At 43.7% G+C, this 12,457-nt stretch overlaps 1 pseudogene; it reads left to right on the plus strand.

The window, feature by feature from the left end:
• Positions 1-8,902, plus strand: part of LOC138160766 (splicing factor Cactin-like) — a 26,692-nt pseudogene extending 17,790 nt beyond the window's left edge.
• Positions 8,903-12,457: the final 3,555 nt, after the last annotated feature.

Genomic DNA, 12,457 nt, shown 5'->3' on the forward strand with positions numbered 1-12,457 from the left:
ATACTTTGAAGTTTGGGGTGCTGACCTTTTCCCCTGAATAAGGTAAATGATATATGTCTGACTGATTAAAGTAAGCTTGTTAACCCATTTTGAGTTGCTTTCCTTTATCAAAGCAGATCCAAGAACCTGTATGGGCAGCAAACCCTGAGGATGTGCTTGGGGTGCTTGCTGCTACAGGGGTGGAGCCAGAAAACACTAACAATAAAAGCCCATGTCCCTTAGCACCACCAGGGGAATCTGTAGACACCAGCCCTGGCGGCCACCAGCTGCTGAGCCTCCCTGAGCTGTAGACCAGGGGCACAGAGCCAGAAACCTGAAGTGGCCAGACCATCCCTCCCCCACATGTTACTCTATGAGCCTCAGGGTAACTCAGGGGAAACACTGAGAGTCCTGGCCTTGGACTCACTCTAGACACCCAGAGGCTACAGCACACAAAGTCAACAACCAGGCCCCCTAGCTCCCAGCCTGAGAAGGAGGTACATCTGTACCCCCAGAAGTAGAAATCCACTCAAAAATTCAGGAAGTAGGCAATCACAATGGGCAAGAAGGAAACTGAAATCAAGAACAATACAATCCTATTATATCTAGCAAGAATGACCAAATTCAGAGGACAATATGGACTCTATACTCACACCTGACACCACAGAAGGAAATACGAACTGGTCTCAAGACCAAAAAGCATTCTTGGAGGAGCTCAAGAAAGATTTTAAAAACCAAATTAGAGAGGCAGAAGATAAATTTAAATATATGTTGACCAAGTTGGGGGAAAAATTTTTCAGTGAAGAAAACAAATCCTTAAAAAGTAAAATTTGTGAACTGGGACAGGAGGTTCAAAATCTAACTGAAGAAAATATCTCCCTAAAAAAAGGACCTTCAAAAACTAACCAAGGAAAAAAATTCACTAAAAATTAGAATCAGTCAAATCGAAGCTAAGGACTCTATGATGCATCAAGAGTCAGCCAAACAAAACATGAAGATTGAAAAACTAAAAGAAAGTGTAAAATATCTCACTGGAAAAATAACTGACCTGGAGAACAGATCCAGGAGAGATAATCTAAGAATTCTTGATCAACCAGAAAGCTATGATGAAAAAAACAGCCTGGACTACATCCTCCAAGATAATTTCAAAGAAAGCTGTCCTGAGGTCCTAGAATCAGAGAGTAAAATAGTTATTAAAAGAATTCACCAGACTCCTTCTCAAAGAGATCCCAAATTGAAAACTCCAAGAAATATAGTAGCTAAATTCCAGAACTATAAGGTAAAGGAGAAAATACTGCAAGCAGCCAGAAAGAAACAATTCAAATATCATGGAACTACAGTCAAGATTACACAGGACCTAGCAGCTTCTACACCAAAAGATCGGAGGGATTGGAATTTGATATTTTGTAAGGCAAAAGAGCCTGGATTGCAACCAAGGATCAACTACTTGGAAAAACTGAGCATAATCTTTCAGGCAAGAAGATGGTCCTTTAATGAAATAAGGGACTTCCAGGCTTTCCTGATGAAAAAGCTAGAGCTCAATGGAAAATTTTATCTCCAATTACAAGACTCAAGAGAGACATAAAAAGGTAAGCAAGGAAAACACACATACACACATACATACAAATACACACACACACACACACAACTTGTGAATCAATAAAAGCAAACTGTTTATATCCATATATGAGAAGCTGATACCTGTCAGTATTGAAATTTATATAATTATATATAATTTATATAATTATTGCAACATTTAAAAGGGATATATATATAGAGAGAGGCTGTGGGTATAAATGGACTAATCTGAAGATACAAAAAAAACCTTATTAAGGGGCACAAAAGGACTGTAATGGGAGAAAAGCAAAGGATGAGGCAGAAAAGGATAAATTATGCCACACAAAAAGGCATAAAAACATAGTGTAGTAGAAGGAAAGAAGGGAGGGAGATGAACATTATATGAACTTTATTCTCATTGGTTCTGGTTCAAGGAAGGATCAACATAATTAGTTAAGTTTAGGAATCTGACGTGAAAAGACACAAAAACTCATAATAGAGGGAAAGGAGGGAGGAAGAGGAGTACTGTATGAAATTTATTCTCATTGGTTTAGGTTCAAGTAGGGAATAACATACTCCATTAAGTATAAAAATCTCTTGTGCCCTACAGGCAGTAGGAGGTATAAGGGGTGGGGAAACGAGGGTTCAGAAGGGAGGGAAATAGTAGTAAAGGGAAAGGGCAGGTAAAGAGGGTACAGGGAGGGAATACTGAGGGAGGCGGTGGTCAGAAGGAAAACTCTTAAGGAAGGAAAGGGAGAAGGAAGAAATAAAAACATAAGTAGGGGAGTGAGTAAGATGGAGGGAAAGACATAGATAGTAATCATAACTGTGATGAACTCTCCCATAAAATGGAGGCAGATAGCAGAATGGATTAAAAATCACAATCCTACAAGGTGCTGTCTACAAGAAACACATTTGAAACAAGGAGATATACTTCAGCTAAAGCAAAATAATCCTTGGCGTTCCTATACATTTCTAACAAAATCCAACAGCAAGAGATAGAAAGAGAAATCCCATTTAAAGTTACTGTAAACATTATAAAATATTTGGGAATCACCTGCCAAAACAAACCCAGGACCTGTATGACCACAATCACAAAACACAAATGAAGTCAGATCTAATTAATTGGAAAAACGTCAGTTGCTCATGATGGGGTTGAGCTAATATAATAAAAATGACAATTTTACCTAAATTAAATGACATATTTAGTGCCATACCAATCAATCTACCAAAAAATTACTTTATAGTTAGAAAAATAGTAACAAAATTCATTTGGAAGAACAAAACATCCAGAATATCAAGGGAATTAATGAAAAGAAATGCTAGGGAAGGTGGCCTAGCTATACCAGATTTGAATCTCTATTATAATGCAACAGTCATCAAAACTACTTGGTACTGGCTGAGGAATAGAGGAGTGGATCAATGGAATGGATTGGGTACACCGAGACTCAGAAGTCAATGACTATAGTAGTCTACTATTTGATAAACCCAAAGACCCCAGTTTTGGGGATAAGAACTCACTATTTGACAAAAACTGCTGGGAAAACTGGAATATAGTATAGCAGAAAATGGGCATAGATCATTATCTAACACTGTACACCAAAATTAAGTCTAAATGGGTGCATGATCTAGGTATAAAGGCTGATACTGTAAGCAATGTGGGAGAGCAAGGAATAGTTCACCTGTCATATTTTTGGAGAAGGGAAGATTTTATGACCAAACAAGAGTTAGAGAGCATTATAAAATGCAAAATGGAAAATTTTGAGTACATTAAATTGAAAAGTTTCTGTACAAACAAAGCCAATGTAACCAAGACTAAGAGGAAGTGGAAAATTGGGAAGGAACTTTTACAACCAGTGTCTCTGATAAAGGCCTCATTTCAAAAATATACAGAGAATTGAGTCAAATCTATAAGTATACAAGTCATTCCCCAATTGATAAATGGCCAAATGATATGAACAGGCAGTTTTCTGAGCAAGAAATTAAAGATATCTATAAGCATATGAAAAAAATGCTTTAAATCACTACTGATTAGAGAAATGCAAATCAAAACAACTCTGAGGCACCACATCTCACTGGCCAGATTGGCTAAGATGACAAAATAGGAAAATGATAAATGCTGGAGAGGATGTGGAAAAATTGGAACACTAATGCATTGTTGGTGGAGTTGTGACCTGATTCAACCATTCTGGAGAGCAATCTGGAGCTATGCCCAAAGGGCTGTAAATAAGTGCATCTTTGACCCAGCAATACCACTTTTAGGGTTGTATCCTAAAGAGATCATAGAAGTGGGAGGAAGACCTGTATGAACAAAAATATTTATAGCAGCTCTTTTTTGTGGTAGCAAAGAACTGGAAATCAAGGGGATGTCCATCAACTGGGGAATGGCTAAACAAGTTGTGGTATATGAATGCAATGGAATAGTATTGTGCTATAAGAAATGAGGAGCAGACAAACTTCATAATAACCTGGAGAGACTTATACAAACTGATGTTGAGTGAGAAGAGTTCAACCAGGAGAAATTTGTACACAATCACAGACACAACGTATGTGTGATGACCAACTTTGATAGACTGGGCTCTTCTCAGCAATACAATGGTATATATATATATATATAAGACAACCCCAAAAGACTCGTGAGGGAAAGAGATGTCCACATCCAGAGAAAGAACTGAGTTTGAATGCAGATTGAAGGAAACTACCTGCTCTCTTTTTCTTGTTTTGTTTTGTTTCCTCTTTCCCATTGTTCATTCCATAGGTTATAATCCTTCTTTACAACCTAATGTTTAATGTGAAGGTATTTGCAGATCCTATATTTAACTGCATGCCTCCATAAGGATGGGGGGGAGGAGGAGGAGAAAATTTAAAACTCAAGGGATTGTGGAACTGAATCTTGTAAACTAAAAGTAAACAAATAAATTAATATTAAAAAAAAAAAACTCGGGGTGGCTAGGTGACACCTTAAATAGAGAACCAGCCCTGGTGTCAGGAGGACCTGAGTTCAAATCCAGCCTCAGATGCTTAATACAAAACTAGCCGTGTGACCTTGGGCAAGTCACTTAACCCCAATTGCCCCTCTGCAAAAAAAAAACTCTACAGATCCTTAAACTTTTTCTAATTAATGCTCACAGAGGAGGGAAAGAGGTCCAGGATTGGGAAGGGCCTTCCTATTCATGACTGCTAGGCATTTACTAGCTAAGGTGTCAAGCAGGCTGCCAATAGAATTACTGAGATCAGTTGAAAACTCACCTCTAAGATGTACTTACAGGACCAATATAAGCCTGAGGGACCTCAGTTCTGAGAAACTTCAGTTTGGAGGAGGCAGCCTCAGCAGGACCAGCTCCAAGTCATTTTCTCCAAGGCTAGAGATAAGGGGAAGCCTGGGCATGGACTTCCTTGGGCTTCAATGGACCCCCCCTTAAGTCTCCTAAAGGTTACAGGGTTGAGGATGGTGGGATTGCAGAACAGTTTCTAGAGGGACTTGGGACAGCAGGTCAGGAGAAGGAAATGGAGAATTGCTCATGGCCATTCAGGTTCTGATCCAGACTGAAGTCCATAGATGCCACAGTAGCTGTGGTTTTCACTTAAAGGGCTGAATTAAAGTCTACTAAACTGAAAGCAGAAGGGGAGTCAAGAGACTTGGGTCTACTAACAACTACTTGGTCAGATGTTTCCTCTCCCAAGCCTCGGGCTCCCCATCTGTACAATGGGTTAATAGACAATTTTTTCCCCAAAAATCATATTTGGTCTTTCTCTGAGCTGGAGCCAATAGACAGAGGACCAGGCTGTGCATCCTCTCTGTCAAATTCTACCTCTACCACCTTGTGGATGTCACTGACTTTTTCTTTTCTTTTACCTTTTTGGAGTGAGGAAGGCCAGGCAATTGGGGTTAAGTGACTTGCCCAAGGTCACACGGATGGTGTTAAGTGTCTTAGGTCCAATTTGAACTTAGGTCCTCCTGACTCCAGGGCCAGTGCTCAACTCACTGTGCCACCTGTCACTGACTTTCTAAGAGTATACAATATTTTGACCTCAAATGGATATGCCTACATTCCGAATCCCAGGAAGGCTATGGAAATGTCTTTGGATTTTGAGATCAAGGACTTGAATTCTTTGGCTGAGGCTTACTTCCTAGAGGATCTAAGATATGTCTTTGCCTTCTCTGTGCCTCAGTTTTCTCTCTGTAAATGAGGGGTGGGGACTAGGCTGGGCTCAGATGGCCTTTAAGGCTCCTTTTACATATTCCTGTGTGATCCTTAGAGAAAAGGTTCCATTGTTGATCTCCAAAGGCAGCACACCTGAAGTAATATGCCTAGTGGTGGGCACCATGGTTTAGTCTTGAGGGTCTTGATAAGCTCGAGAGTGTCCAGAGGAGGGCAGCCAGCAGGGGCAGCACCTCAAGCTCCTGTCACGGGACTTGAAGTATCAAGATTGTGGAGAAGACTTGGTGTAGACACAGCTCTTCACATATTTGTAAAAAGGAATTCTATTCCCATTCATCCCCTTATGGGAGTCATGTGTGTTGGCAGTGAACGGGAAAACTAAAGCTTGATGTCAGGAAAAACTTAACTTTTTGTCAGGGATGTGTGGGACAAAACACCCCCTTTTGTTCAATTAAATAAGCAGAGGCACCTCCAAGTAAAGACAGGAAAGATTTATTATACAATCTCGCGAGAAGGAGATGTCATCACAACAAGCAGCAGTCTGGTAGGAGAGGTTGAAAAACAGGAGGCAAAAAGATGGTTTATGTACCCAAATTACCCCGATTCCCCCTCCCTCTGTCCTGTCCTGTTCCCATTAATTAGGAACTGAGGCGCACAATCTAACCAAAAATGAATCTCCTGGCGCTGCACATGGGTGTAAGATCAAAAAGCAGAAGGTACATATCTTGCAAACAGGAAACAGACAAAATAAGTCATCAGTATTGTAACAAGATAAATGTCAACTTCCTTAACATAATCAAAACATGGATAAGAAAGCAGACAATATTTCATGAATAATGGGGATGTTAGGGACTTTTGGGTCATGGTGACCCTCCTACAGGTGACAGGGAGGCAGGAAATATCCTGTGCATCATGGGGGTTTTGGAACACGACAGACCCGTCTGTAGGTCTCACAGTAATCTTTCTAAATCTGTACTTGTGCTGATCAAGCGAAAACTAAGCCCATAGCCAAGTTTAAGGAACATGTACTTTTCCTTCCTACATATTAGGTAAGCTCAGCAAAACCTTCAGCTCATGACCAGGGCAATAGAGCAAGGATCTCAGGCTGCAAAGTACTAAATCTTTGCTACTTTATTATAATTCCATTCAGATTTCTGGGATTTTTGACTCGTTACCTGAGAAGTTTTCACTTGCCCCACACAGGGAGAATGTTCTCTATCAGAGAAGATGTAAGCCTTCTCTCTTTCCTCCAGGATCACAAGGAAAATGGTGGAAGTTCTTTAAAAAATGAATTCTAATAGAGCGCTGGCCCTGGAGTCAGGAGGTCCTGAGTTCAAATTTGACCTCAGACACAACACAAAAACTAGTTGTGTGACATTGGGCAAGTCACTTAACCCCAATTGCCTTTAAAAAAAAATGAATTCTTCAGTTTCTGAGGCATGAGGGAACAGAGCAGCAGCAGCAGATTCTCCTGCAGAAGCTTTAGACCCTGCCCTGCCCTCAGACAGTCTGGGTCCCTTGAATCACAAATATATCCTTTACCCCAACCTCACCTTCCCTTTGAGGCCTCACACCCATCCAAGCTTAGAAGGACAGCGTGTAGAGGAGGGGCAGGGCCTGGCACTGGAGAGCAGTCACCCAATCCCCCCCAGTGGCAGGCACATCCTCATTCATTTGTAAACTGGGCAGAACCTTGTTGGAGAGCAGCAAGTCATCCTCCAAGCCGGGAAGTCCTGGCAAAAGGCCTGCCTCTGAAACCTCCTGGCTATGGAGCCTTGGGCAAGTCACTTGACCTCTCAGAGCTTGAGGCCCCTGAGACCTTTATTTGTAGGAATGGAGCCCAGCTGCAACACAAGGGCAGAGGGAAGTCATCGGCTACACAGATCACTCTCTCCAGGTCAGACCTCAAAGCAGGAAGGCACTTGGTCCAAAGGGCTATAGCAAAAGGAGAACAGGGCTCAAGGTTGGACTCAGCATATCTCTCCTGATTCTTGGAGCCCCCATCCATTCACAGAATGACAGTGGGAGGCATCGAGGCCTGGGATGGAGCAAGTCATTGTTACCATGGGCTATCCAGAGCTCTAATCATTTCTTCATGTCTCCTCCAGGCCCTGGAAGAAGCCAGAGGCCTCAGCCTTCTGCTCCCCAAGGGGACCCATGGAGCCCAGAGTTCACTGAAGTCTTGCTGGATGTGTGGGCCTCCCCTGATATCCAGGGTATGAGGGAAGCCAGGAAGACACTCCAGGTCATCTATAGGGCTATATCTAGCAGGATACACAATGAGGGAGTGCAATACAGCTGATTAAACTGTTAAGAAATCATGCTGGCTGTAGAAGACTTACATTGGGCTATCAAGCAGCCAAACCAGAAAAAGCAGGGTGACTGACCCAATCACCTGCCCATTTTATCAGGGCTTGGAAAGAGTCCTATACTTCACACATGCCTGGCATGAAGGAACAAGGCATGAAGTCCCTGAGGCTGAGGCCACAGGCTATGACCCTCAAAAGCTTCCAAAAGCAGGTTAGCTCAGGGGACCCTGCTCTTCCTGGGCAGCCCCAGAAGGGGCCAAAGGAGAGAAGTCGTTCTCATGGCTCCCATCCTGGGTTAATAATATAAGTGACCCTTGGGTCCATCTGAAGTCCCACCTGAGAGTCAGCACAAACACAGGGCCTTCGTGGGGTAGGAGGTTCTAGGAAGTGACTTTCCAATACTTTTACTTCTTGTCGCTTTCACAGGACCATTCAGTTGGAACCCCACACTACTGTGGCCTCCTCCCTGGATGGGGCAGGTGCCACCCCAGGTGATCCCTTGGAATGGAGCCTCCATTGTCCAAGGGCAGAACAGAGAAACAGGCCAGAGAAGCCCCCAGGAGCCACCACAGCCCATCCCATGGACCCTCAGCTCTGTGATCTGGATCCCAAGGCAAATCACTAATGGCAATAGCCCTCAAGGTATAGAATAAGGTAGGCCCTGGACATTCTAGAGATCCCACATCCTCTTATCTCACTCTCAAGTCACTTCATCCAGAAACACACATTCAAACAACCACCAGAGATCATCCCATTTCAGCCAATATCACTTTTCTATACCCAGGGACCATTGAGAACAACCCCTATTTTCAAACCCAGGACATCCCGGCTGTCATTCCTCTTTCAGCCATCAAGGAAATGAAGAGGCAGCTCACTGGATCTGTCAAGACGTAGACCCCAGGCAATTCCCTCCACTGATACACCTTGGACCAACGTGGACCTTGAAGAGTCAGTTGCAAACAGTTTCCAAAACCCAACAGCACTGAGGCAGCAGACGGTGCCACCACCAATCAATACACAGTCAGGAGATAGCTGACACCACCAGCCAAGGTCATACTCTCCACAGGAGATCTACACTCCAAAATTCTGTTCCCAGAATCAAGGGATTTATGAATACAAGCCCCCAAATCCTGCTTTAATGTGACCATCCCCACTGCCCTACCCACATGGATGCCTCCAAAAATTCCCACCACCTGTATATTTCTTTCCTCATTCCTATATGCAAACATGACAGGAACTGAAAAGGAAAGACATCATTCTCTCCAACACAACGCATTCATGTCACCTACTTGCCTGTTGGAGATCTTGGCTGGGTCCCTGGACTCCTGCTTCCATATCTCATCATACCTTGCCTCCTCTTGGCTGGATGAAACCAGGCAAACCAAGGGATTCTACAAATTTTGAGATGTCATCTGTCTGGAGATGGGGGGTGGGGAATGGTGGGGGCATCTGATATGGAGGGGAATAAACCAAGACTGAGTACGAGGTCCATGGGATGGGAACTGAGCAGGGAGCTCAGATGCACCACTGGTTGGTCTTCATTGGATCACATGAGATCTAAACTATGTCCTCTTGCAATCCAAAGTCCTTCATGGAATGTGGAATCTGCTTCTTGTCTAGGAGCTGTTAGGGAACCATGGCTGTCCTTTCCCCACAGCCACCACTAAGCTAAGAAATGTAATTGTCACGTCGGGTTCAAGCAGGCATTCCTTAGCAACTTTCCCCCTCAGATGGGCACCTAACTCTACTCATGACCCAAACTCTACCTTAGAGCCCCATCACAATAACAACCTTGATGATGGCCATTGCCCTCTTATTTCTCTCCCCATTTCCATTCTCTTGCACCCCCTTTCACATACAGAGTCTGCCTTCCAGATTTTTCTCCCCAAATCTTCTCTGCGGAGGAAGTACCCTTAAAGGTGATCTGTACCACCCTCTAATCCAACAGATGGAAAACAGAGGCCCAGAGCTTCAAGGAGTGGTTTAAGTACAGCCAGTATTTGACCCAAGGTCTTTGACTATGAATGTTATGTTCTAACAACTAGAAACTTAAGGTCCAGATAAAGTGCTAAGACTATGAGGGGAGAAAGGCCATTTCCAACTGGGAGAAAGTGGTGAAGAGACACCCAACACCTTTTGTAATGCTACTCTGGTGAGGTTGGACCAGCTCACTCAGTTCTTCCCAATGTCTCCAGTTGGTAGAAATCTCCTTTCTCTGAATCCCTAGAGGATTTGTGTGCACCAGGGGAGCTAGACATTCCGTCCTTACAGACCCTCTGGCTTCACTTCGAGTCCCTGCAAAAGGTGGATTCCTAAGCAGGGTGGTTTGAGAGATGCTCACAATTGCCTTTGCTCCTCGAATTTCCCAGGTTTGGCCCAAATGCCACCGCAGTGTCTCAGTGTTGCTGACCCCAGCTCAGCATCAGTTCAGTTACCACCTCCCTACAGCTGCCAGATGCCAGGACCTCAGGGCCCACCACACAAAGCCAGGGACTAGGTCCCTACCCCGCATCCCCCTTCAACCCACTAGCCAACAACATGAGAACTTTGGGTCAGTGCCCTTGTGTTCATGGGGGAGAGATCGACATTAAAATCCAGGAAATATAAAAACACTCCAATGCCAATGACCAGACATTCTGAAAACAGGGATGGGGAAGATCAAAACACAAAGTCAAAAGAGAACAACATTTTCTAAAAGACCAAATCCAAAACCTCAAAGGGAAATACAAACTCCTCTCAAGCCCAAAAGGCCTGCTTCAAAGAACTCAAGAAGGATTTGACAAGTCAAATAAGAGACATACAAGAAAATTTGGAAAAAGAAATCAGAGGTATGTAAGAGACAGTCAATAGTTTGGAAAAGGAAGGACAAAAATTGCCTGTAGAAAGCAGCTCCTTATCACGTAAAACTGACCAAATGGAGAAGGAAGCACAAAATCTCACTGGAGAGAACTCCTTCAAAAGCGAAATGGACCACGTGGAAAAGGAGGCACAAAATCTCAGTGAAGACAACAATTCATTAAAAATTAGAATTGTGAAAGGGGAGGTAATGAGACATCTAGAATCAGTCAAACAAAATCAAAATAATGAAAAGAACAAAAGAAGACATGAAATACCTCATTGGAAAATCAACACACCTGCCAAACAGACCCAGGAGAGGGAAACTAACCATTATCCAGCCCTCTCCCTGAAAGCCATGACAAAAAAGGAGCCTGGACAGCATCTTCCAAGAAAACATCAAGGAAAACTGCCCTCAGGTCACAGAACCAGAGGTAAAACCGTCATAGAAAGAATCCACAGATCACTTCCTCAAAAAGAACCCACACAGAAATGCCAAGGAATATTGTAGCCAAATTCCAAAATTATCAGGACAAGGGGCAAATACTGCAAGCTGCCAGAAAGAAACAACTTATATATCATGGAACCATAGTCAGGATTACACAGGACCTTGCGGCATCTACATGAGAAGGGTGGGGGTCAAAAGCCACAGAATAAGGCTGCCAAAGGACATGCCCAGGACACTTCCCCCTCCTTTGAGCCTTCACAGATGGGCATGGGGAAATGGGGAAACTGGACTGTAGGGGAATGGAAAACCTGAAGCCCTTCAGTCAACTGGAATCCAAGCTGTCACCCCAAGTTGCTGTGTGATCTGGGCCATGTCCCATGACTAAGCTGGGCATGTTTCCTCATCTAGAAAATGGTGAACCTCCCTCCCCCACAGGGTGCATGTCAGCACGGCAAAGTTCCATAGAAATGCCTTTGTTGCTTCCCATGGAGCAGCCTCCAATCAATGGAAGGCAATGGGAGAAGTCATACTTTCCCCTCTCTGAATGGATCCCTCTTTCCAGAGGGTCACCTGCAGAATGTTCAGTGTCTGAGAAGACTTAGGCCTGGGCTCTTTCCACCAACTTCATTAAAATGGCTGACGTAGCTCCCCAGGAGAAGACTGGCTTTGGGGGCAGCAACCAACGTTGTGAGCTATCACCTTCATTCCTTTTGGCTGAGCACTGAAGAGAGCCAGGAATGCAAACGACAACAGAAACTCCAGCGCTGACAAGACAAGAGAGGGCTGCAACAACAACCACCACCACCACAGCAAGGGCAGTGACCACTCACAGCAGGAATAATGAGCCCAGGACAGCTAGCAGGACTGACAGGATCCACTCAGTGGATGTTGGCAAAAGGAGCATCTCAGAGTCAGAAATCAGGTCTCAAACTTTACACGCTTCGTGGAAGATCCAACCAGACACCAACATGTTCTTTATTTTTATCAACCTCCTATATTTCCCATGCCTTCTTACTGTTTGATGCCTTCTTTCAGGCACCAGTTCAATCAATTACCTTGCGGACACTCTCCACCCACCATCCCTATTTACCTCTTCAATTTTTCCAACTCAAGAATTCCAGTGCCCCAATGTCTTCCTTCCCACATCAATCCTCTCTTTTTTAGCC

The sequence above is a fragment of the Petaurus breviceps genome, unplaced genomic scaffold (genome assembly GCF_028583685.1).
Source record: "Petaurus breviceps papuanus isolate PSGF00001 unplaced genomic scaffold, PetGlider_PUasm1.0 182, whole genome shotgun sequence".
NCBI lineage: Eukaryota > Metazoa > Chordata > Mammalia > Diprotodontia > Petauridae > Petaurus > Petaurus breviceps.